A 26,653-nucleotide genomic window follows, 5' to 3' on the forward strand; every position below is an offset into this window, starting at 1 on the left:
CACGTGAAATAGATCACTCTGTGTGTAATGACTCTATAGAATATAGGAGAGTCACTTTTTGTATTGAAGAATTGAAATAAATTAATTTTGTATATATATAAATATACTGTATATAGTAAGCTTGAGTGTGTTTCCATATGTACTACACTTTGTTATGTTATGGTGCTCATAATTAATGTTGGTAGCTTGTGCATGTTCTCAGTTTTTACTTATAAGGTTAAAATTCGATTTGTATATATATATATTGCCTCTAATTATATATGACTTGATATAGTTCTCCTTATAAGGCGTATAATTCATCATATTATATACATTGTATACTCTTTTTATATGGGTGACTAACATTCCTTGGAGTCATGGATAGGGCTTGGAGGATTTATTAATTGCTGTTATCATCTCAGTTTCTTTTGACTTTTTGGGCTTGAGCACGTGACTACAATAATTGCTTGCAGGACTATTATATCTCTATTGCATGCGCAGGGTCATTCTGCCTGCCGTGTCTCTAAAGGCCTTTACATGGCCCCACTATGTATCTGCGTGACTATGGCAACGGCCGTCGCGCTGATGCACACCAAAGTGGGATCATTACACTTCCAATACATTCGCAGAGTTACCATGCCTGCCGCGTTTCTAAAGGCCTCCACACGGCCCCGCTGTGTATCCGCGTGACCATGGCAATGGCCGTCACGCTGATGTACACAGAGGTCCGGGAGAGCCGGAAGTGATGCGGCGGGACTTCCGGGTTCTTCTGCGCATGTGCAGATTTTAAGATGGCGCTCGTCATTTTTCCTCCCCATTGCTTTGTCCCTATTTAAAGGATGCAGGTGCTGGAAACAGCTACCACACTGCCCCCCGAGGGAGCCCCTTTGGGCGAAACGAGTCGGGCGTTAGGGAGACGCATCAGGATCCCACATGGGTAAGGATTTTTTTGCACCCTGGCACTTTATCACTTAGTGTCTGTGACATTGTGGGTAGTGTTTATGCTGGCTTAATACATACATTAGATATCATTTAGGGGACGCCACTCTTTATATCCCTTTTTTAATCTGTTTCTCACATTGTTGAGGGACTTGTGTTGACTTTTTTGCTGCCTATACTTATAGGGTTACTTAAGTGATATTTCAGCAGCCTTTACTTGGGTGATTTGGATGGCTTGCCCATTATTTTGATTCTTTTTGCCTGATGAAATCTACTAAAACCTACCCCTGTATTATAATGCAATTTATGTGTGCTATACAATTTTTCTGATGCATCCCTTTTTGTGTCGTACCACCCTGGGATAATACACTCATTTTTTAATGTGTTTGTACTATGGTATATGTATTTTTCAATAAAGTGAGATTTTACATTTAAAAGACAGCTTTGTTTAGATTTATTCTGGGGCGTTAAGACTCCAATTCTCCTTGTAGGTTTATTATTAAAGGGAGTTGCCCAATTTTGACAATGTATTGAAGATGGTAGGGTTGATAACCTTTGTTGTTTTATCCATCAGCCTGACGTAAGCAGGTATAAGATGGACCGACACAACTCGTGGGCCACTGCAATGTGTTTGCTCTCCAGTCTAAAATATGGTAGTGGTAACATTACAAACCGTAAAAGACCCCGATAAGTCACAAAGAAATCCAATCGGTTCCGAATTTTACTGACTTGCCTTTTGAGATTGCAGTACTGGTGCAACCTGTTCGCCGGCATTATGTTGTGTTGTAGCAGTGGCGTAAAGTAATTTTTGGGGCCGCGGGATCTGCCAAAATCACCTTATTCCGCCTGGGAATAAATGAATAAATGAATAGCTTGCCAACTGAGCATCGCCATTCCCTATCATCATACTGCAAAGTGTGAATTCATGCATTTCCAGGAGGAAGACCAGAAGCGCGGCACAATGCAGAGTTCTAAGGAAAGATGCTGAAGTCTCATTATTTCTTGAGAAAAGTATTTATTGCAACAGAAACAGACCTTTTGGGAGAGCAAACAAATCCTCTTTAACCACATCAGGTCCATACGCATCTATAGATTTTGGCCGCCCCGGAGTAGAATAATCTTTACACTGACGTTCCTGGTAATGGAGCAGCTTTCTTCGCTGATTCAACAATTCTCTGTTGTCACCTCGAAAGGACTTTTGAAACTGCACTTAAAATTCATATTTTCCCCTGGGTCCATTCTGTCTGCTGCTTCAGCTTCCACCATCTCCGAGAGATACAGACAGTCCTGGACCCGGTGTCTCCTCAGGGAATTATATGGCTGCTCTTTATAATTCCAAGCACAAGTTTCTACTTTGTAAATGACCTGCAGGCATAATATGTTATACCAGAGAGACAGGAAACTCGGTGAGACCCAGGCAGGGAATGCTGAGCGCCGGCGTGAAGACAACACTAATGCACAGGCATTACAGATCGGAACATCCCATATTTGCTCAGTCCAGGTTGGATCTCCAAAATGCTCCTGATCTGATCTGATTAGAGCTTTGTCCACTTGTTTTCCATTTGCGATAAATCCAGTATTAAATAAAGACGGATCTGTTGCAAACAGAAGCAAATTGGAAACCAGTTTCCATTTTGTAAACAGGTGTAAAAAAAAAGAAAAACAGACACTTTGGTTTCCATTTTTTTCTTTGCTTCCTTTGCAACTGATCAATTTTTACTAGTGTTCTAGAAACCAATGGAGCCATAGGCGGAGGAGGACATGACTTGGGGATGGTTGGACCTTTACTCCTGCAGCTTTTTTGGTATAGTGGTGTAGATTGTGAAGCAGGAGGGATGTTGCTTTCAGAGTAAGAAGCCCAGTATGTCTGTGCCTGGGGGTCACTGTGAGGAGGGTGGGATTATATAGAGCAGGAAATCTGTGTCTCTCCCTCTTTCTTACACAGGATGAACAGGAGGAAGCATGTCTGCAGTGTCAGGGAGTATAATACTGGGGTTATCACCTCACACGACAGATGATAGGAGCACATTCACCTCAGACATCATGTACTAGTGTAGTATCAGCTCCTACATGACTTATGGATATGGGACGGACCCCAACTCCATCTTAAAACCACCATAACTACAGTAAACCTAGGCACTAGAATAAATACACAACACATTATTTTGGTTGTCAAAATGGCCACAGCTTTATTTAAATCACAGGATTAAAACAATCACAGTAGGAGTCAGGTGAAGTGCTAGTACCTTGGGATTCACAAGTACTGTGATATCCCCAGCTGTCTGACATACAGAACCAGGACAGACAGCCATAAAGGGGCGGCACGCACTGGCTTGCCATTCAAGCAGAGCCAGTAAACTTTCAGGGCACCAATGACCCTATTATCCTCACTCCTGTGCTTAACCACTGTGCCTGCCCCTGATTGACGTTACCATTACAACGTCCTTGAGGCTGGCCACCAAAGCCGAGCCTGTTCACCACCATGAGGTTTTACATCCTCTATTAGTTAAAATGAGTCCACCTTAACTTGCCTGCAACTTCCACCTGACTCCTAAACCGCCACCAGAGAGGCCATTTGACACCTTAAATGGACTCGACCCCCATCAACCATGCCTAACAAAGCCATCAACCATTTCTACATGCTATGGAAAGTCTGTGCACACAAGTAATAAAATTAAAATTCCAGAGCTCAGACAGATTAATTTTATCAATGCCATGCTACCAAGTTATGATCGATAATACGGTAACTACAGCAAAATAGCAGTTGCTAAACATCCTGCAATGAGGATCCCATAATGGGGAATGTGGAAAGTAAACCATAATTAAGGTCGTAGCCACAATCTGAATACCTGTATAATGACATCTGTCATGCCTCAAAAACTATTATACCGCACGTATTGTAGCCAGCTCTAATAATTCACCAAATTACAGATTTTAGTTCTAGAAACCACCATTATTTACAGTAGCTGTGCAGCAAAATTTCTTAAACCCACTTACTATCACTACCCAAAAAGTGATGAACATATCAATAGAAAGATATTATAAATAGGGAGTAATTAAAAACTATACACAATATAACAACATTATAACCGACCATAAAATAACGTTCAGAATATCTGGAAGTAGTAATTTAAATAAACCTAAAGCAGAAAAAGTCTACAAAGGCATTATTAATAAAACTGCCACGCCATTGTTAATTGTTTTTCATGCGCTTGATAACATTTACTGTTGACCTCTCCAACTGGGTCAAAGGCATTGGGAATAGGCATATTGCCCTTTGTGTTAATGCACTTGATTACTTTACCCTTAGCCGCTCCCATTGGCTCAAGGGCACCGGGAGTAGGCATACTGTCCTTTGTGTTAATGCACTTGATTATACCCTTAGCCGCTCCCACCAGCTCAACGGCATCGGGAATAGGCATATTGCCCTTCATGTTAATGCACTTGATTACTTTACCCTTAGTCACTCCCACTGACTCAAGGGCACACAGATGAGGTACATTGCTCTTCAGTTTCATGCACTAGATATCTGCATTGTCCAGACGACAACCTTGTTCTCTTCTCCCCTCCAGCCGCTGTTCCTGGCTCAGAGGAGCCAATTTCTTCTGTAGGCATGCAAAATATGATTGCCATGACCCCAGGGACTTTACCCTAACAGGGTCCTATAAAATATAAATGCTTCTAGAGACCAGGGGGCCATACCGTGATGGTTACCCCCTCCACACCAGAGGGCCATACACGAGATGGTTACCCCCTCCACACCAGGGGGCCATACCTGAGATGATTACCCCTCAAAACTAGGGTGCCATACCTGAAATGGTTACCCTTCCAAACCCAGGGGGGGTCAGCGGCCAGTTTATTAACAAATAGCATAAACATTTTCAATAAGTATTAAATACACAATCTTATACGACATGAGGGGAGGGTTCTTGGAGCCCCAAAAATTCTGGCTAAATATTTGGCAAAAACTCAGGAACTTAAAAATCCACGTTACCCTCAGCCGTAAACCACCAGCTCGAGGGCACCAAACATCCCGTTCTGGGAAGTCCAACCACCAAAAGCTCCCGGGTAACACCCCGTCCAGAGTTACCCGTCCAGAGCCGTAACCAAAAGCCAGATCCAGAATTTTAACTTCCAATTCCTTTTCGCTGATTCAGCGTCAACTCCAAGAACCCCACCCCAGAGGTCCATACTTAATATGGTTACCCCTACTGACCAATTTATAAATAACTTCCAAGGACCCACTAAAAGGAAAACAAATAACTTTTTTTTTTTTTTAAATTTTAAATTCATGTTCTTATTAAAATAAACATAAAATAAACATCAAAGCATAAATAACATTAACACGCTGGGGGGAGTCCTTGAAGCTCCCAAATCTGGTGATTACCAAACATAAAATGTACCAACAATTACTCCCAGCCGTTACCCCACTAGCTCGGGAGCACCATAACCACAAGGGTTCCGATGTTCACTTGAATTTCCTGGGGATCCGACAAACTCTTGCCGAAACTCCCCTCCACCTTTCACCAGGTCCAGAACCATATTAACTTCCAAAAAGAGGAATCCATATCCCAATGGATCCCCCAGACCAATTTCTAACCAATTTCAAGGACCCCCCAACCACCAGGCTCCAGGTAATCCACTCAGGCCTGTGCTATCCGCCATCTTAAGTAACATAAAATAAGCACTTGGTGGGTATACACCGATCCCTTTTTTTTTTTTTTAAATAATTATTATTCACACCTTTATTAAAACAAACATACAATAAAACATCAAAGCATAAATAATATTAACACGCTGGTAGGAGTCCTTGAAGCTCCCAAAAATCTGGTGATTACCAAACATAAAGTGAACATGAAATGTACCAACAATTACTCCCAGCCGTTACCCCACCAGCTCGGGAGCACCATAACCACAAGGGTTCCAATGTTCACTTGAATTTCCTGGGGATCCGACAAACCCTTGCCGAAACTCCCCTCCACCTTTCACCAGATCCAGAACCATATTAAATTCCAAAAGGAGGAAACCATATCCCAATGGATCCCCAGACCATATTTAACCAACTTCAAGGACCCCTCCAACCGCACAAAAACATGTGGGATAAGTGAGGGTGAAAACCATGCAGGTTTACAACCAAGGTATACAACAGGTTAATAATGGAAAAAGTCCCATCATAAGGTCCAGAAATAGGCAGAGATGGGCAATGCTGTGTTATATGCTGTAACAATAAATGAGAATCCGCCTGCTCCTTTACAGCAGTTACAGCCTCTAATCACCAGCTGCACATAAATGGTAAGAAATATGTAGGTCTAATATAAGCTGCCTGCAGCCATAGGTGTGTGAGCAGAAAACTGCAAGTTCTGTATCCCAGTCACTCTACTACATACAATTACAATAGATGAGAGACAGGGCTGAAAACTGGGCCCATGATGTGTCCTCCAGAGCAATGTGCAGCCTCACACTAAGAGTGCCCACTCACTGCCCGCCATGTGCTGAGTTATTAGTGCCCACTCACTGCCCGCCATGTGCTGAGTTATTACTGCCCACTCACTGCCCGCCATGTGCTGAGTTATTACTGCCCACTCACTGCCCGCCATGTGCTGAGTTATTACTGCCCACTCACTGCCCGCCATGTGCTGAGTTATTACTGCCCACTCACTGCCCGCCATGTGCTGAGTTATTACTGCCCACTCACTGCCCGCCATGTGCTGAGTTATTACTGCCCACTCACTGCCCGCCATGTGCTGAGTTATTACTGCTCACTCACTGCCCGCCATGTGCTGAGTTATTACTGCCCACTCAAATGTGCTGAGTTACTCCACGATTATTTATTTTACACATGATAAAACATAATCCATTCAGGCCTGTGCTATCCACCATCTTAGGTAATATAAAATAAGCTCTTGGTGGGTATACTCTGATCATGCAATATACGAGAGGGAGGACTAAAGGCAGCAATAGCTACAGAAATCAAGCACTAAGCTGGAAGTCATGTCCAGGTTATATGTACAGCCAGGAAAATGACCTGGAGACACAGGATGTCTATACACAGCATGATCCGTTTACAGCAGAGTGAGGAGTGATATCATGTATACAGACCTGTGGTAGAGGTGAAGTATACAGCACAGGAATAGAGCCTTTACACAGATACCACATATATAGTGAGTAACCTGGTTACACGGGATCTGCACACCCAGCCTCACAGTGTGTAACAGAGATGAGGTCACATACAGATCATCAGACTCCATAACTGGGAAGGGGGGATAATCCGCACCCAGCAGGGTCAGTATACAGTGCACTGACATGAAGTGCAGCCTCTCATCATCATACATATACCATCCCCCGACTACTCCTCTCACCAGTGTCTCTAATACCTGTGACTGCCCAGCTCCACCATAGTAATGGCAGACACTGCATGTGTCCCTGCCCTGTCCTATCATACATAAACCCAGAACTCATGAAGACTCTGTATAATACAGCAGTAATGTGGTAGATCAGAAATGTCTGCAGGGAGGACACACAAAAGCTGCCTCTGCAATAAGTGAGGGAACATGGCCGCTACATGAATGTCTGAGGTAATCTTGACCCCAGATATGATGTAGGAGCTGATACTACCTTAGTACACACTACACAATGTCTGAGGTGAAGGCAGAGTAGTATATGAAACATGTCTGCAGGGAGGTCACACGGAAGATCACAGTCTGTGAGGAAAATGTAGCATGCACATGAGGGACATGGCAGCTACATGAATCGCTGAGGTAATATTGGTCCCATACATAATGTAGGAGCTGATACTACACTAGTACATGATGTCTGAAGTGAGGGAGAGACACAGATTTCCTGCTCTATATAATCCCACCCTCCTCACAGTGACCCCCCAGGCACAGACATACTGGGCTTTTCTCTTCTTAAAGCAACATCCCTCGTGCTTAAAAATCTACACCACTATACCAAAAAAGCTGCAGGAGTAAAGGGCCACCCATCCCCAAGTCATGTCCTCCTCCGCCTATGGCTCCAGTGGTTTCTTTATGTATGGGACCAATATTACCTCAGCGATTCATGTAGCTGCCATGTCCCTCATGTGCATGCTACATTTTCCTCACAGACTGTGATCTTCCGTGTGACCTCCCTGCAGACATGTTTCATATACTACTCTGCAATCACCTCAGACATGGTGTAGTGTGTACTAAGGTAGTATCAGCTCCTACATCATATCTGGGGTCAAGATTACCTCAGAAATTCCTGTAGCCGCCATGTTCCCTCACTTATTGCTGAGGCAGCTTTTGTGTGACCACCCTGCAGACATTTCTGATATCCCACATTACTGCTGTATTATACAGAGTCTTCATGAGTTCTGGGTTTATGTATAATAGGACAGGGCAGGGACACATGCAGTGTCTGCCATTACTATGGTGGAGCTGGGCAGTCACATGTATTAGAGACACTGGTGAGAGGAGCAGTCGGGGGATGGTATATGTATGATGATGGGAGGCTGCACTTCATGTCAGTGCACTGTATACTGACCCTGCTGGGTGCGGATTATCCCCCCTTCCCAGTTATGGAGTCTGATGATCTGTATGTGACCTCATCTCTATTACATACTGTGAGGCTGGGTGTGCAGATCCCGTGTAACCAGGTTACTCACTATATATGTGGTATCTGTGTAAAGGCTCTATTCCTGTGCTGTATACTTCACCTGTACCACAGGTCTGTATACATGATATCACTCCTCGCTCTGCTGTATACGGATCATGCTGGGTATAGACTTCCTGTGTCTCCAGGTCATTTTCCTGGCTGTACATATAATCTGGACTAGAGTTGAGCGACTTTTGGTTTTTTAGGGTCGCGTTTCGTTTCGTGAAACCCGACTTTTCCAAAAGTCGGGTCGAGCAAGATCGGCCGATTATAGGGAAAAGTCGGGGTCGTCCCGAAACACGAAACCCAATGTAAGTCAATGGGGAATAAAAGTCGGCAGTGAGAGGAGGACAGGAAACACACCTACAGTGCCCATTTGAATGCCAAAAGCATCAATTCTTCTTACTTAAGCTTGTCAACCTTAATTAACTTCATAATACAAGTTACGCACTGAAAAATGGGGGTTATTTGGCTAAAGTTGTGGGGGGGAGGGCTGGCTGCAGGTTTTCATGTGCCCTGGGCGAAAGAGCGCCCCTTTAACACATACCACAACTCATCATGCTCCGATATGGCAGAGAAATAGCGGTATAGTACAATGAAAAATACCTCACTTTTTACATCTCATGACGAGGCCCATCTATTTCTCCATACAGAATCATTGGTCCCATATAATGTTTGAAACAGTAAACTGTCGGGATCCCTCAGATTACTCTTTCATCTGAAGGACCGATGTTCTTAGGTGTGAAGCATCATATGTCTCTAATTAAATCAGCTCCGTGGAGAAGAACTACACAGACACCAGCTGTATGGTACAACTCAGGATGCCTCCAAGACGCCTCTGGCTTATCAGTTAGGCTTCCGTCTTTTATAGTAAAGAATGTAAACATTTTACAGACATGCGCAGTACAAATGATTTTACAACTTGTTTTAGACAAAGAAAGTCATTTAGGCGAAAAAGCAGAGGTATTTGACCTTGGTTCACAAGGGAGATGTCTGAGACATCTCCTCGAAGAAAAGATAAGGTTTTAAACAAGAGAATGCAACATAGACAGAACTCAATTTAACTCCTTCAGTTCCTATCATTCCCCCCTTTGACATCTTCATTTTCCACAATCTGGAACACTGGATCCTGCAACAACAGCGGATAGTGGCTCGTTCACCAGGTACTATCCCAGGCCGACGGGTTGCCCAAGGGAGACAGGTCTTCTACCTTCTCCATCCCCCAGATACTGAAGCCACGTCCATCATTGCAAGAGTACGCTCCTTCATGCCAGAAATGAGATGTCAATCTAGGACTGAAAGGAATAATAGTTAAATTCTTGTTGTTTACAGTCAAACTTCCTTATCTATTTCTACATCTTTTCTTGCATACAGAGATACACCAAAAAACAAGTTTCAATAGCACATATATTACGAAGATACAAACAACAATGATTTTGGACAGCAACGGTGGTGTTCAATATATCCAATATATCCCATATTTGGTCATCTAAGTAATCTGTAGCCCTGACTAATTTATCCCACATTTGAGTAATCATAGGATAAATAAAAATAGAGCTGACAATTTTATTAGCCACACTCATCTGCACTATATGTGGTCTCCCAGAGAGGCGAGGTGTATTGTCAGCAGCTCTTTTGTACAACGTGTGTTTAGGTATGCTCTGAGTATTCAACTGGTCATTCGGAATAACAAAGGTAGCTGGAGTCAAACGACCCAGAGTACAAGCACCTTTTACCCCTACTGGCAACCATTTATATGCATTGTCTCCACATACCCAGAACATGTCACTAGGTAGGTCCCATAGGGCTGAATGTTGTAATACCAGTCTATGAACTAAATCTATGAACGCAGATACATTCTGAAGCATACACCAATTTGGAAGTTGTCCTAAAGGGCTACACTACCCTACATCGGGATTTCCACAGGTGGGAGTTCCTTTCTCATATCCAGATGACTCGTTGCAAGGTATATTACCTGAAATATTAATACAAGTTTCATTATTGCCCTGGGGAAATAAATTGGAATACTCCCAGGACGTGTTATGCAACCTTCTTTCTAGCAGTATTGGTTTGAAGGCATCAGTAGAGTGGGAAGTTACATTAAAACTAACTTGTAGGCCATACATTGGAATTTGCCCCAGGTAGGTTAATCGAGTTCTATTCCTGGGTACCCAAGCCCCCCCTTTATATGCCAGATATTGAAGGTATGTATTACTTCCTGAAAGATTACCCTGCCACCAAGGGTATCCTACCCATCCTACAATAGGTATTCCAACAGTTGTGTTCCATAACTTCACATTATTTGTGGCCTTATTAGCAAGTGTATCAGAACAACTGGTCCAGGCAAATAATTCCTCGGGTGGCACAGGAATAACAAGGAACGGAATACTAGTGGCTGATACTGGTGAATGTGTGCAGATCCAGCAAATGATTTGACCAATCATTCAGTAATTTTTCATGATGTTGTATAAACTTATTATTCAAGGACATTGGAGAATTTAGACTATCCCACGCAGCTACCATTATTACAGATAATGCAACAAAACCAAACCAAAACATTATGCACTCTTATGCTTTGTTAACTCCTGTGGCTAGTTTGCAATGCGATGCGTGGATCCAGGTTGGTCGTCCTTCCAACTTAACAGAAGTAGGCGTTGTCAGGAGTACTTGGTAAGGTCCTTGATATCGGGGTTCAAGGGTCTTTCTGGAGTGTTTCTTGACATATACGTAATCACCAGGTTGTAGACAGTGAGTTCCTTCCACACTATCTGGATCTGGAATGGAAGAGAAAACTAGAGAATGCATTTGAGTTAAATGCTTTTGCAACTGGATTACATAACTTGTCAAATTATCCACATTGAGTGTTAAGACCTGTGGGTAGTACAACCCTGTGTTCGGTGGTCTTCCAAACAGTATCTCGAAGGGTGACAGTTTAGTTTTCCCCGTGGGTGTGTACCTTACTGAGAATAATGCTAATGGGAGACACTCTGGCCATGGTCTATGGGTTTGTTCCATGGTTTTCTGTATTTTCAATTTCAGTGTCCCGTTCATTCTCTCTACCTTCCCTGAACTCTGTGGGTGGTAGGGTGTATGAAATGCCTGTTCTACACCTATCATTTGCATTACATTTTGCATTACCTCAGCAGTAAAGTGTGTACCTCTGTCTGATTCAATTGTTTCAGGGACACCGAATCGTGGTACTAGTTCCATCACCAGTTTCTTTGCAGTGGCTCGAGCTGTAGCCGTTTTCACCGGGTAGGCCTCTGGCCATCCAGAGAAGAGATCTACACATACTAGGATATTTGCATACACTCCTACCTTGGTAGCTGTATGTCGTCAATCTGCCATCTCTGAAACGGGTAGAGAGGCCTAGGTGTCGCTTTCTTAGGGACTTTTACTGTTTTACCTGGGTTGTGCTGTGCACAGATGAGGCATGATTGTACAAGTTTCGCGGCTGCGCAACTGAAGCCAGGAGCGATCCAGAAGGCATCTACCATGGCACACATGTGACTTTTTGAGGTGTGATTGGGGCCATGTGCTGCTTGCGCCATGATTGGGAACAGGGACTTTGGTGGGCACATTTTATCCTTATTCTCCCATACTCCATTTGAGTTCAGCTCAGCTCCCAGTCTCCCTCGGTGTACCTTCTCTGTTTGGGCAGCCTTTTGCTGGAGGGATTTCAGGACATCTAGACCCAATGTGGCTGGAATACGCTGACTCCCCGCCACCGTCCACTGCTCTCTCTAGGCCGCCTTGTGCTATTTTAGCAGCCTCGTTCGCCCTTCTATTGCCCTCTACCTCCACGGAGTCACCTTTGTGTGTGCTTTTACCTTGACAATGCCAACCTGGACTGGTAACATCAATGCCTCCATCAATTGTTTCACCAGCTCTGCATTTTTAATGGGCTTCGAATCTGTGAAAATATTAGCGACTTTACCTGCAGCGGCTCTACACGCCTCAGTGAGTGCCTTCAACTCTGCCTCCTGCGCCGACATGTGAGGAGAGAGTGGTTCCGCTCGGATTACCTCATGTGAGGATACTACTGCATATCCAGTGTAGAATCGTCCATCCTGGTGGTATCTGGGGCCATCTACAAAAAAGAAACTCAAAGTCTGCATTAGGAACAGGTTTTTCATGAATGTGTGCAAACCCCACTGTCTCCTGACTCATCAGTTCTATGCAGACATGTTCATGCGTCATGTCACAGTATCCTTCCTCACTTGCCAATACGGTCACCAATTCCCCCTTTTCTGAATCCACAGGCAGGAGGGTGGCTGGATTCAGAACGTTACATCTTTTGAGGAGTGACATACTCAGGAATTAGTAGAGCACACTCAAGTCGGAGCTGTCTGGCCATAGACAGATGTTTTGGTTGAACTTGTAGGAGTATGGCATGGATGTCATGTGGGGAATAGATTGTCAAAAGAAACGTCAGTGTCATCTCACATGCCTTCCCTATTACGTCTCCACTTTTTTCCTTGTGCTCCAGCATACATGACAGGTCGTTTTATTGTCCTTGTTTGCTCAATTTCTTTAGCTACCTTAAGGAGGTCTTTCGGATCTACATGTCTCCATTCAGGTCTGGCTGTCTGTACTGCGTCTCGTAAGTCTTTGTTCATACCGTCAATGAACGCATCCACCAGTATTCTAACATCAAGTGGGTTTATGCAAATGTACCCCATGTCTGCCCATTTCAGCTGTAACCGTCCAAGGTATATCTCTACTCTCTCTCCTCTTTGCTGTGTCACATTAGTCAGGAGTACAGACTGCTCTGATTGTTCCACTGCAGCCCATTGTCTTAGTGACTCACAGTACGTCTCCCCAGATCGTGCAGATTTATCATCCATGCCCCAAGCCTGATTCTTTGTCACATCTGTGTGTCTTAATTATATGATCTAGTGCGTCACCTGCCTTTAAACTCATCAACCTCTCTAGGTCTGCCCAGGTACACTTATATGTCTGCTGTACTTCCTTTATGTGTCTGTAAAACGGGAATGGTTGGTCTTCAGGGGCAGGCAGCTGCTTCAGCAAAGCTAGCTGGTCAGAGGGGCTCCAGGGATAATACACCTGTATCTTTCTTATTCTAGTCACACTTCTAGGTCCTGATGGGGTTGGCCGTCTGATGTCTACTGTCAGCTTACTCCTCAAGGGCCAATGTCCCACTACCCACTATCCACACTATTATGTCAGCTTCTTATGATCTTGTCTGGATAGGATTTAGTGCAATTCTCTTAGGTCAGTAGCACAGGTCACACAAGTAGCTATTCAGTCTGGGTTTGTCTGAGTCTGACCACAGTGTTTACAAGTCCATCTGTTTTGTCTGGGTCTCTGGTTACACTTTGTCAATCAAACATTCATAATACACCTTCCACACTGCTGCACATTCTCAAGCATCATTTATTCACGTGCTATTTTCTTCCCTTGTCTGTGCCTTTTTGTACATCCAAACATTCACACTCTGGTATTTTTGCCTTTTTCAATATTTGTCCCACTTGTTTTACTGCTTCCTTCCTTCTCTGTCTCTTGTAATTTGACACAATTTGCTATACAAATCAATCACACAACTAGAAGCAGGTTCAAACACATTAATGACCAAGCAATCACTTACAATGACCAAACAATCACTTACAATTCCCTTCTAAATTAGGCACCATATCTTACTTTTAACTTCCAATCTTCAATTAAGTACTGTTGCTTTAAAATGCACAAATCTTTCAGCGCGTACCTTACGGATAGAATTACAGAGAATTTTGAGCACAACTCACACTCAGCAGAGATAAGAGCGAAGGGAGAAGAAAAACTACGCAGCGGTATCATTCCCCCCTCCCATCAGAATGCAGCGTCGTCCTTCACAGAATTCTGTAGTTCTTTAGACTTATCAAAATCAATTTCTACAAAGAAACTCAAAATCACGGGATTTCACTGTAAGGGCAGATAACTGTATAATGAGATTAACCATGTCTTGCCCTTTTTCTGGCCAAATGCATTCAGGAAACTTTACAATGTAATGCCACATATAACACGAACTATATCATTACTCAATTCATTCAGTCTCAGATGTAGATTTGAAATATCTATAACGCATCTGTCCGGGATTCCACCACAACTAGAAAGGTCACAAATCTCTTGACACAAAAATGATGTGTGATGATTCATTCATACGTGCTCATTCACTGATTTTTTTTTTTTTTTTTTTTTTACTCAATTACTCATCTCTCATCTTATTCAGAGGTTCTCATAGACATATATACAAGGATTCACACAGCCTGACTATCTTGCACTTTGGATTTGATTAATACTTTTTCCAGGTTCTTTGCTGCACTACTTCCATATCTATCCTCAATTATATCACATAACCGATTTCCTTCTTCAGGTATCTTTCCCTGACTGTTCCCCATCTTATCTTTTATTCTTATCCTGTCTCTCTTGTTGTCTTCCTGTTAGTCCCCTGCCTTAGGTGGTGTATTGGGTAAGCTCAAGACTAGGCTCTACTATACCTCGTTACCTTCTTCCTAAGGTGCTAACAGGCTAAATGGAGTGTCTGTTCCTCGGTGTACTACGTGTTTCGTGTACTTATATGCTATGTAGCATCCGAACAGAAATACTCCCACAACACACAGGATTGTAAATAAAGTATCCATCTACTGGGGTTCTTCAGTCATATCCTGTCACAGGCTCATTTCACGGTCCTGTGCTCATTCGGTCACACTCTTATCTGTCACAAGGTTTATTCGTAAAGGGTGTTGATTTAAGCTTAGGCGGTGACCTCCCCGAAAGGACGCTGTCACATGACCCAGTTAGGCAATATCACCACTCTTTGAACGAATACCTACTGTGCAGCTTATTTGTCTACTTTTCACAGTCCTTCAAATCAAGGCAGTCACTCAACAACCTCCTCTATTTCTAGTGCGGAATCGTCTATTGTGAAAAACTTGTCCGTCCGGGCTGCGCAGTATGAACTGTTCACCCAGCCTTATATTCCATAATGTCAGACCTCTCCCATTTTGATTTGCATCAGCTCTTTTTCTAAAAATAGCTGTGCACAGACAGAACCTACAGTAACCTCTCATTCGAGCAGAAATTACATATGCGTGTCACACCCGATTTCCTCAGAGTTCTTATATGGACCTGATTTTACGGCCCCCTCCTCTACTAGATTCCCCTTTATACGGACCTTAGTTATAATGATAGATTATGAAGAGCAGAGAAGAGAAAAATTGATCTCTTACCTGGCCAGGTGTTTAGGTCTGCTGTTCACAATTTCATCAGTAACTGGTGTGGTCTGTAGATCGGGTAGTCTTGGAGAGGTGCCTATATCAGGTCCCTGTTTCGGGCGCCAGGAAACTGTCGGGATCCCTCAGATTACTCTTTCATCTGAAGGACCGATGTTCTTAGGTGTGAAGCATCATATGTCTCTAATTAAATCAGCTCCGTGGAGAAGAACTACACAGACACCAGCTGTATGGTACAACTCAGGATGCCTCCAAGACGCCTCTGGCTTATCAGTTAGGCTTCCGTCTTTTATAGTAAAGAATGTAAACATTTTACAGACATGCGCAGTACAAATGATTTTACAACTTGTTTTAGACAAAGAAAGTCATTTAGGCGAAAAAGCAGAGGTATTTGACCTTGGTTCACAAGGGAGATGTCTGAGACATCTCCTCGAAGAAAAGATAAGGTTTTAAACAAGAGAATGCAACATAGACAGAACTCAATTTAACTCCTTCAGTTCCTATCAATATGATGAGCTCCACATAATGCTACAGTATATGTTGGTCCCCATGGATGAAGCTCCACTGTCTTATGGGCCCAAATAATGCTCCAAACATAATGGGCCCCATTTCTAATGCTCTAGTGTATAATGGGCCCTGTAAATGCTGCTCCAGTGTCTGATGTCCACCTTTGGAATGTTCCAGTGTATGGTGGGCCCCATCTATCATTCTCCAGAGTATAGTGCTCCCCAAAAATTGCTGTCCCAACATTGAAAACAATCAAATAAGTCTCCTCGCTAGGGAATCCCTGTACTTGTCTGGATTCCTCGTCGTCCCCATCTTCCATCTCACTGCACAGTATTTCAACTTTGCAAGTGCTGTGATCCTGGGCAAGCAGGGGGGGCCCACTCGTTGGCGACGGCACTGGCACAGGGCCCCTGATAGTACGGTGGTGTGTCTGATGGCGGGTGGGCCGAACCTGCACTTTCATCTGCAGCTTCCTCTTTGTCACCGTGTAAGATGGAACTGTATATGGGAAGGGTAACCTGAGTTTCATCAGGGTCAGATTCAGGTCGTGTAGCGTGCGAGGGGAATGTAGTGGTCTGGGTCAATGTACCAGCAGATTCATCGAGCAGTGGCTGGGCATCAGTGCACTTGTGTCGCCCCCAGGAGTACGGTCGCCACAGTGGCATTACCTTCTTCCTAGGGAGTGTGATGTCATGCTTGGGAGCAACGAAGGATCTCTCTAGCAGGTTAACTGATTGGGCGGCGTTATTCCCACGAGTCATGACCCTCCAAACAGCGTTCATGAAGGCAAAGTGTTTGTTTTACGTGGGCAGTATGGTTGCAAAGCTGAACCTTAAAGGAATGTCCAGAAGGGCACCACCAGGAGTGGAGCCTACGGTTAAATTCGACTCCACCTGGGAAACCTCAACCATGCCAGCTACAGAACAGATGCACACATTGCAAGCTTAATTCCGTTAACGAACGAGACTCCGTCATGCCCCGCGGTCCGAGTCCGGCTTACTAGAGGGACACGTGAGGCTCTGGCACATGAGATTGGCCAATAACTGGTGTGTCATGCCCTTACATGTCCGTGGCTGCATGTGCGCTACTCTGAAAAGGCCAGCGTTTGTCGCTTACAGGTGCAGATAGCCCGCTGAACAACGTTAGTGATGGGGATCACTGATTACAATTATTACCCGCGAACAATGATTTCCCAGTAAGTGCAGGTCAACCGCAGTTCCGGAATTAGGCCTAACCGTCATTCCTTAAAAAATGAAAAACTTACGTGTGCAAACCACAGGTGCTGTAGCTTGCTTAACAGCTCGCCAGCCGTTCTCACGCCCAGTATGGATTACACGTGATTGCACAAAGGTGAGAAAGGGTACCGTATCCCCAGATAACATGTATGGATAGCGTACACATTCAAAATATATGTCTATACATCAGGAGGCAGGCTCAGACGGTGTTAGGCCCAGTATGGATTGCACGTGATTGCACAAAGGTTAGAAAGGGTACCGTATCCCCGGATAACATGTATGGATAGCGTACACATTCAAAATATATGTCTCAGGAGGCAGGCTCAGACGGTGTTAGGCCCAGTATGGATTGCACGTGATTGCACATAGGTTAGAAAGGGTACCGTATCCCCGGATAACATGTATGGATAGCGTACACATTCAAAATATATGCCTCAGGAGGCAGGCTCAGACGGTGTCAGGCCCAGTATGGATTGCACGTGATTGCACAAAGGTTAGAAAGGGTACCGTATCCCCGGATAACATGTATGGATAGCGTACACATTCAAAATATATGTCTCAGGAGGCAGGCTCAGACGGTGTTAGGCCCAGTATGGATTGCACGTGATTGCACAAAGGTTAGAAAGGGTACCGTATCCCCGGATAACATGTATGGATAGCGTACACATTCAAAATATATGTCTCAGGAGGCAGGCTCAGACGGTGTTAGGCCCAGTATGGATTGCACGTGATTGCACAAAGGTTAGAAAGGGTACCGTTTCCCCGGATAACATGTATGGATAGCGTACACATTCAAAATATATGTCTCAGGAGGCAGGCTCAGACGGTGTTAGGCCCAGTATGGATTGCACGTGATTGCACAAAGGTTAGAAAGGGTACCGTTTCCCCGGATAACATGTATGGATAGCGTACACATTCAAAATATATGTCTATACATCAGGAGGCAGGCTCAGACGGTGTCAGGCACAGTATGGATTTGACGGCCCAGACTACACAGCGGAGCAGCAGGGAGAGGTAAAGATTGCAAATGCTGGGGCCCTGCCCAAGCAAGGGGGGCCCACTCGTGGGCATCGGTACTGGCACTGGGCCCCTCATAGTACGGCGGTGTGTCTGACGGCGGGTGTGCACCACCACCGTCAGAGACACTTGATTGCACTATGAGGGACCCTGTGCCAGTGCCCGCGCCCAAGAGTCGGCCTACCCACCTGTCCAGGGCAACGGCACTCGCACGGTGTCGTGCGCTAGGTGGTGACCCCGGCGATGGGGGGGAGGCAGCACAGTTAGGGAGTTTTAGAAAGTGGCATATGTTGATGTTGGACATTCAGCTGATGCAAAAGGTGAAATAGGTCAAGTCCCAGGAAGAGGTGGACCAAAGCAAGCCATTTTTCTGTCACCCTATGTGTCATCAGAGGAAGGTGGGACAAAATCCTTGGAAACCCATGCGTGGTTCATTTTAATGAAGGTTAGATCATCCACATTTTGGGTTGACAGACGGGTCCTTTTTTCTGTCAGGATTGATCCAGCTGCACTGAAGACTCTTTCCGATAGCACACTTGCAGCTGGGCAAGCGAGCTCCTGTAAGGCATATTGTGCCAATTCAGGCCAGGTGTCCAGTTTAGCGGCCCAATAGTCAAAGGGGAATGACCTGTGTGGGAGAACATCGATATGGGAGGAAAAGTACCATAGTTGACAACTGCTGTCTCCTGTCACTTTCCATCGATGCAGTATTACCAGTTGTGTGAGCGGTACTTGAAAAATCAGTCCACAACATTGTCATGAAACCCCTGTCTCCAACGCCACTTCTGCTGTGTGCACCACGAACACCTCTGCCAAGCTGCCCCCGGCCCGTACGGCTCATGTGAGAACCATCACCGCTGCTGTGTGCTGGGAATGCCTCAAGCAACCGATTTACCAGAGTTGCTTGTTTATTAGCCAATATTAGGTCAAGGTTCTCCTGTGGCATGATGTTTTGTAATTTGCCTTTATAGCGTGGATCCAGGATGCTGGCTAACCAGTAGTCGTCATCGTTCATCATTTTGGCAATGCGTGGGTCCCTTTTTAGGATCTGCAAGGCATAATCTGACATGTGGGCCAATGTTCCCGGTGTCAATGATGCACTGCGAGTGCTGGTTGGAGGAGCACTTTCTGGCAAATCCACATCCCTCCAGTCACGCACAAACCCTGTACCAGACCTTGCCACGCCAACATTTTCACTTGCCCCACGAGATGCATCCTCCTCCCCTAAGTAATCATCCCCATCATCCTCCTCCTCCTCCTCTTCTTCCTCCACCTCGTCCAGGAGAGGTCCCTGAGCAGACAATGGCTGAATGTCATCAAGGATTCCCTCCTCCTCTTCCTCCTCATCAACATTGGCTGCAGACGCCTGCTCCTTAAGGTGCGTCAAAGTTTGCATGAGCAGACGCATAAGTGGGATGCTCATGCTTAGGATGGCGTCGTCTGCGCTTACCAGCCGTGTGCATTCCTCAAAACACTGAAGGACTTTACAGAGGTCTTTCAGCTTCGACCACTGCACACCTGTCAACTCCATGTCTGCTCTCAAAGTGCCTGGCCGTGTATCCTCCCACAAATGCATTATGGCCTGCCTCTGCTTGCACAGCCGCTCCACCATGTGCAGGGTGGAGTTCCACCTTGTTGCAATGTCGATAATGAGGCGGTGGTTGGGAAGGTGGAGCAATCGCTGCAGCTTCTGCATACGAACGGAGTGTACAGGCGACCGGCGGATGTGCGCGCACAGTCTTCGCACCTTCTGGAGCAGGGCTGTTAACTCTGGATAATTTTTGAGGAAGCACTGCACCACCAGGTTCAAGGTGTGAGCCAAGCAAGGTATATGGCTGAGTTTTGAAAGGGCTATGGCTGCCACAAAATTACGGCCATTATCACTAACTACCTTGCCTGCCTCAAGATGTACACTGCCCAGCCATGACTCAGTTTGTCGCTTCAAGTACTCGGCCAGCACCTCGGCGGTGTGTCTGTTGCCCAAACACATCATCTGCAACACAGCCTGCTGACGCTTTCCACTAGCTGCTCGATAGGGGGACACATCGTGTGCAACAGTGGCAGCTGCAGATGGAGTGCTCGTACGACTGCGCTCTGTGGACGAGCTTTCTCTTCTGGAGGAGGAGGGTCGAACGCCTACAGCCGTTTCCTATACCGTGGGCTAGGCAGCACTGTCCCACCACCGCTGTCCCCTGTGGACCCTGCATCCACCACATTAACCCAGTGCGCAGTGATGGACACGTAACCGCCCTGGCCATGCCGACTGGACCATGCATCAGTTGTGAGGTGCACCTTTCCGCTCACTGACTGTTTGAGTGCATGGACAATGCGGTCTTTCACATGATGGTGGAGGGCTGGGATGGCTTTGCGAGAGAAGAAGTGGCGACTGGGTAGGTCATAGCGTGGTACTGCATAGGCCATGAGTTCGCGGAAAGCTGTGCTTTCCACCAACCGAAAGGGCATCATCTCAAACGAGATTAGTTTGGCAATGTGGGCGTTCAAACCCAGTGTACACGGATGAGAGACTGAGTACTTTCTTGACCTACTCATAGTGTCTGGGAGGGTGAGCTGGACTTGAGAGCTGCATATGGTGGAAGTAGCGGTGGACAGGGCGGACTGAGAGAGGGTTGATGATGGTGATGGAGTTGGTGTTCTTTCTGATGGCCTAGAATCAGTCTTTCGTTGATATAACAGTGGGATTCCCTGACTGCTGTGGCCTTGCAACGACACCTCAACATTTGCTGCTGTGCTAACCGGTGGGCTTACAGTGGGGGAAACAATGTAGCGTTGCTGACTACCTTCGTTGTGATCAGTTGCACATGTGGCACTTGAGGTTTGGTGTTGTGTCCACGCTTGCAAGTGCATGCTGGTTAAATGTCTAAGCATGCAACTGGTATTCAAATTTTTCAGATTTTTCCCTCGGCTAAAGGTCTTTGCGCACTTCTTACAGATAACCTTGGCCTGATCATGAGGATTTTGTTCAAAAAAGTGCCACACTGCACTCTTCCTACTTTGGCAGACATTTTGCGGCCTAGCACGCTGTGATCTTTTGACCCTCTGGACAAGCTGTCCAGCAACTCTTTTGATGTTTGGAACCTGTCTTTGGAGTGCTCTGGGCCTGCCAGATAACAGCTGTTGCGATGTCGATGTCTGCTGTGGATGCTCCTCATCTGAGCTATTGGAAGCAGCACCCTCTTCCCCCAATGGATGCCAATCTGGGTCAACAACTGGGTCATCCATCACCTCCTCTTCTATGTCATGTGCACCTTCCTCTGTGTCACCGTGTATGGTGGTATAGTGTGCGGGAAGGGGCACCTGAGTCTCATCAGGGTCAGAATCTGGCTCTGTACACTGCGAGGACAATGTAGTGCTCTGAGTGAATGTACCAGCAGAATCATCCATCAGCGGCTGTGCATCAGTGCACTCCATGTCAGATTCATCTTGGCCTGGGTAATTCACCATTTCACTTGATAATCCAGGCATGGTATGTGAAAACAGCTCCATGGAGTAATCAGTAGTATGGCCTGCGTCATCCTTCAATCTTGGTTGGGGTGAAGGACACAAGGAAAGGTGTGGTTCATGAACATGAGCCTCCAATGACGACTCAGTGCTTTTACTTTTTACAACAGAAGAAGAGGAGGCGATAGAGCTGGAGACTGAGTCAGCATTGTAAGACAAAACTTTTTCCTGATGCTCTGGCTTTAAAAGCGGTTTGCCAACTCCTAGAAAACTAAGCGTTCGAGGCCTTATGTAGCTAGACGATGACGCAGGCTCAACACCTCCTGCATTCGGTCCTATTTTGCTCTTGCCACTACCATCAGATCCACCACCAACACCATCATTACCTGCTGCCAACCCCCGCCCAATTCCACGGCCTCTTCCACCAGCCTTCCTCATTTTTGGTAGAAATGTAGACAAAATCCAACAAACTATATAGTAATGTAAAACAAGGTACAAGGTGTCTATAGGACAGGGGAGATTTTGCATTTCGGCAGACACTTGTGGACACTGGACACTTTTGGATTGTGTGAGGCCCACTGATATCTGAGCGCTATGTGACAGGCTCGATGGCACAGCTGTGACCAAAGTGACTAGAGGATAAGGGAGATTTTGAATCTCTGCACACACTTTTGGATACTGGACACTTTTGGATTGTGTGAGGCCCAATGAATATCTGAGCGCTATGTGACAGGCTCGATGGCACAGCTGTGACCAAAGTGACTAGAGGATAAGGGAGATTTTGAATCTCTGCACACACTTTTGGACACTGGACACTTTTGGATTGTGTGAGGCCCAATGAATATCTGAGCGCTATGTGACAGGCTCGATGGCACAGCTGTGACCAAAGTGACTAGAGGATAAGGGAGATTTTGAATCTCTGCACACACTTTTGGACACTGGACACTTTTGGATTGTGTGAGGCCCAATGAATATCTGAGCGCTATGTGACAGGCTCGATGGCACAGCTGTGACCAAAGTGACTAGAGGATAAGGGAGATTTTGAATCTCTGCACACACTTTTGGACACTGGACACTTTTGGATTGTGTGAGGCCCACTGATATCTGAGCGCTATGTCACAGGCTCGATGGCACAGCTGTGACAAAAGTGACTAGAGGATAAGGGAGATTGGATTGCTTTTAAAAAAGCAGTTTGCAGAGCAGTGGGTAAACAGCAATGCCATCCTGTCAGGAAGCCTTAAAAGGCAGCCCAACAACCAACACCACTGATACACCACAATATAGCCTCCCCTTGCACTGCACACACAGTGACTGGTGTGTTGTGCAGGCCAAATTGCTAGCAGCAGAAGCAGTTTTTTTTTCTTCTCAGCAGGACAAAAAAAAAATTGGGATTGCTTTTAAAAAAGCAGTTTGCGGAGCAGTGGGTAAACAGCAATGCAGGAATGTCAGGAAGCCTTAGAAGGCAGCCCAACAACCAACACCACTGATACACCACTATATAGCCTCCCCTTGCACTGCACACACAGTGACTGGTGTGTTGTGCAGGCCAAATCGCTAGCAGCAGAAGCAGTTTTTTTGTCTTCTTCCCTGCCTAACGCTCTCCCTACAGAATCAGCAGCAACCTCTCCCTATACTGAGATCGGCAGAAGTAAGATGGCGGTCGGCGTGCACGCCCTTTTATGCCCCCTGTGACGCCCACCAAAGCAAGCCAATCACTTGCATGCCCTTCTGAAAGATGGTGGTGACCCCTGCCTATGTCATCACGTTGCCCACAGTGTCCGTGGATCCTGATTGGCTGAAAAAGAGCGCAAAACAAACTTTTGAAACACGACTTTGGCGCGTAAGTCGCCGACCTCGTGGCCGACCTCATCCTAGGGTCGGGTTTCGTTTCATGAAACCCGACTTTGCCAAAAGTCGGCGACTTTTGAAATTTTTCGACCCGTTTCGCTCAACTCTAATCTGGACATGACTTCCAGCTTAGTGCTTGATTTCTGTAGCTATTGCTGCTTTTAGTCCTCCCCTCGTATATTGCATGATCAGAGTATACCCACCTAGAGCTTATTTTATATTACCTAAGATGGCGGATAGAAGAGGACTGAATGGATTATGTTTTATCATGTGTAAAATAAATAATCGTGGAGTAACTCGGCACATTTGAGTGGGCAGTAATAACTCAGCACATGGCGGGCAGTGAGTGGGCAGTAATAACTCAGCACATGGCGGGCAGTGAGTGGGCAGTAATAACTCGGCACATGGCGGGCAGTGAGTGGGCACTAATAACTCAGCACATGGCGGGCAGTGAGTGGGCAGTAATAACTCAGCACATGGCGGGCAGTGAGTGGGCACTCCTAGTGTGAGGCTGCACATTGCTCTGGAGGACACATCATGGGCCCAGTTTTCAGCCCTGTCTCTCGTCTATTGTAATTGTATGTAGTAGAGTGACGGATACAGAACTTGCAGTTTTCTGCTCACACACCTATGGCTGCAGGCAGCTTATATTAGACCTACATGTTTCTTACCATTTATGTGCAGCTGGTGATTAGAGTCTGTAACTGCTGTAGAAGAGCAGGCGGCTTCTCATTTATTGTTACAGCATATAACACAGCATTGCCCATCTCTGTCTATTTCTGGACCTTACGATGGGATATTTTCCATTATTAACCTGTTGCATACCCTGGTTGTAAACCGGCATGGTTTTCACCCTCATTTATCCCACATTTTGTGCGGTTGGAGGGGTCCTTGAAGTTGGTTAAATATGGTCTGGGGGATGCATTGGGATATGGTTTCCTCCTTTTGGAATTCAATATGGTTCTGGACCTGGTGAAAGGTGGAGGGGAGTTTCGGCAAGAGTTTGTCGGATCCCCAGGAAATTCAAGTGAACATTGCAACCCTTGTGGCTATGGTGCTCCCGATCTAGTGGGGTAACGTCTGGGAGTAATTGCTGGTACATTTTATGTTTGGTAATCACCAGATTTGGGAGCTTCAAGGACTCCCCCAAGCGTGTTAATATTATTTATGCTTTGATGTTTATTTTATGTTTATTTTAATAAGAACATGAATTTAAAATAAAAAAAAACAAAACAAAACAGTTATCTGTTTTTCTTTTAGTTGGTCCTTGGAAGTTATTTATAAATTGGTCAGTAGGGGTAACCATATTAAGTATGGACCTCTGGGCTGGGGTTATTGGAGTTGACGCTGAATCAGCGAAAAGGAATTGGAAGTTAAAATCTGGATCTGGCTTTTGGTTACGACTCTGGACAGGGTGTTACCCGGGAGCTTTTGGTGGTTGGACTTCCCGGAACAGGATGTTTGGTGCCCTCGAGCTGGTGGTTTACGGCTGAGGGTAACGTGGATTTTTAAGTTCTTGTGTTTTTGCAAAGTATTTTGCCAGAATTTTTGGGGCTCCAAGAACCCTCCCCTCATGTCATATAAGATTGTGTATTTAATACTTATTGTAAATGTTTATGTTATTTGTTAATAAACTGGCCGCTGACCCCCCTAGGTTTGGAAGGGTAACCATTTCAGGTATGGCACCCTGGTTTTGAGGGGTAATCACCTCAGGTATGGCCCCCTGGTGTGGAGGGTAACCATCTCGTGTATGGCCCCATGGTGTGGAGGGGGTAACCATCTCGGGTATGGCCCCCTGGTATGGAGGGGTGACCATCACGGTATGGCCCCCTGGTCTCCTGAAGCATATATATTTTATAGGACCCTGTTAGGGTAAAGTCCCTGGGGTCATGGCAATCATATTTTGCATGCCTACAGAAGAAATTGGCTCCTCTGAGCCAGGAACAGCGGCTGAGGGGAGAAGAGAACAAGGTTGTCATCTGGACAATGCAGTTATCTAGTGCATGAAACTGAAGAGCAATGTACCTAATCTGTGTGCCCTTGAGTCAGTGGGAGTGACTAAGGGTAAAGTAATCAAGTGCATTAACATGAAGAGCAATATGCCTATTCCCGATGCCCTTGAGCTGGTGGGAGCGGCTAAGGGTATAATCAAGTGCATTAACACAAAGGGCAGTATGCCTACTCCCGGTGCCCTTGAGCCAGTGGGAGTGGCTAAGGGTAAAATAATCAAGTGCATTAACACAAAGGGCAATATGCCTATTCCCAATGCCTTTGACCCAGTTGGAGAGGTCAACAGTAAATGTTATCAAGCGCATGAAAAACAATTAACAATGGCGTGGCAGTTTTATTAATAATGCCTTTGTAGACTTTTTCTGCTTTAGGTTTATTTAATTACTACTTCCAGATATTCTGAACGTTATTTTATGGTCGGTTGTTTTTAATTACTCCCTATTTATAATAATATCTTTCTATTGACATGTTCATCACTTTAGTAGTGCTAGTAAGTGGGTTTGAGAAATTTTACTGCATAGCTACTGTAAATAATGGTGGTTTCCAGAACTAAAATCTGTGAATTGGTGAATTATTAGAGCTGGCTACAATACGTGCGGTATAATAGTTTTTTGAGGCATGACAGATGTCATTATACTGGTATTCAGATTGTGGCTACGACCTTAATTATGGTTTACTTTCCACATTCCACATTATGGGATCCTCATTGCAGGATGTTTAGCAACTGCTATTTTGCTGTAGTTACCGTATTATCGATCATAACTTGGTAGCATGGCATTGATAAAATTAATC

General features: G+C 45.3%; 1 long non-coding RNA gene across 1 annotated transcript; it reads right to left on the reverse strand.

Moving 5' to 3' along the window:
* Nucleotides 1-9,358: 9,358 nt before the first annotated feature.
* Nucleotides 9,359-14,184, reverse strand: LOC141077939 (uncharacterized). The gene is made up of 2 exons (XR_012227625.1): nt 11,120-14,184; nt 9,359-10,528 (listed from the first exon to the last, which is right to left on the reverse strand). It is a non-coding gene; the product is annotated as an uncharacterized lncRNA (long non-coding RNA).
* Between the last annotated feature and the right edge of the window lie 12,469 nt (nt 14,185-26,653).

This window comes from Dendrobates tinctorius, unplaced genomic scaffold (assembly GCF_039654945.1).
Source record: "Dendrobates tinctorius isolate UK_male_01 unplaced genomic scaffold, ASM3965494v1 ptg000476l, whole genome shotgun sequence".
Taxonomy (NCBI): domain Eukaryota; kingdom Metazoa; phylum Chordata; class Amphibia; order Anura; family Dendrobatidae; genus Dendrobates; species Dendrobates tinctorius.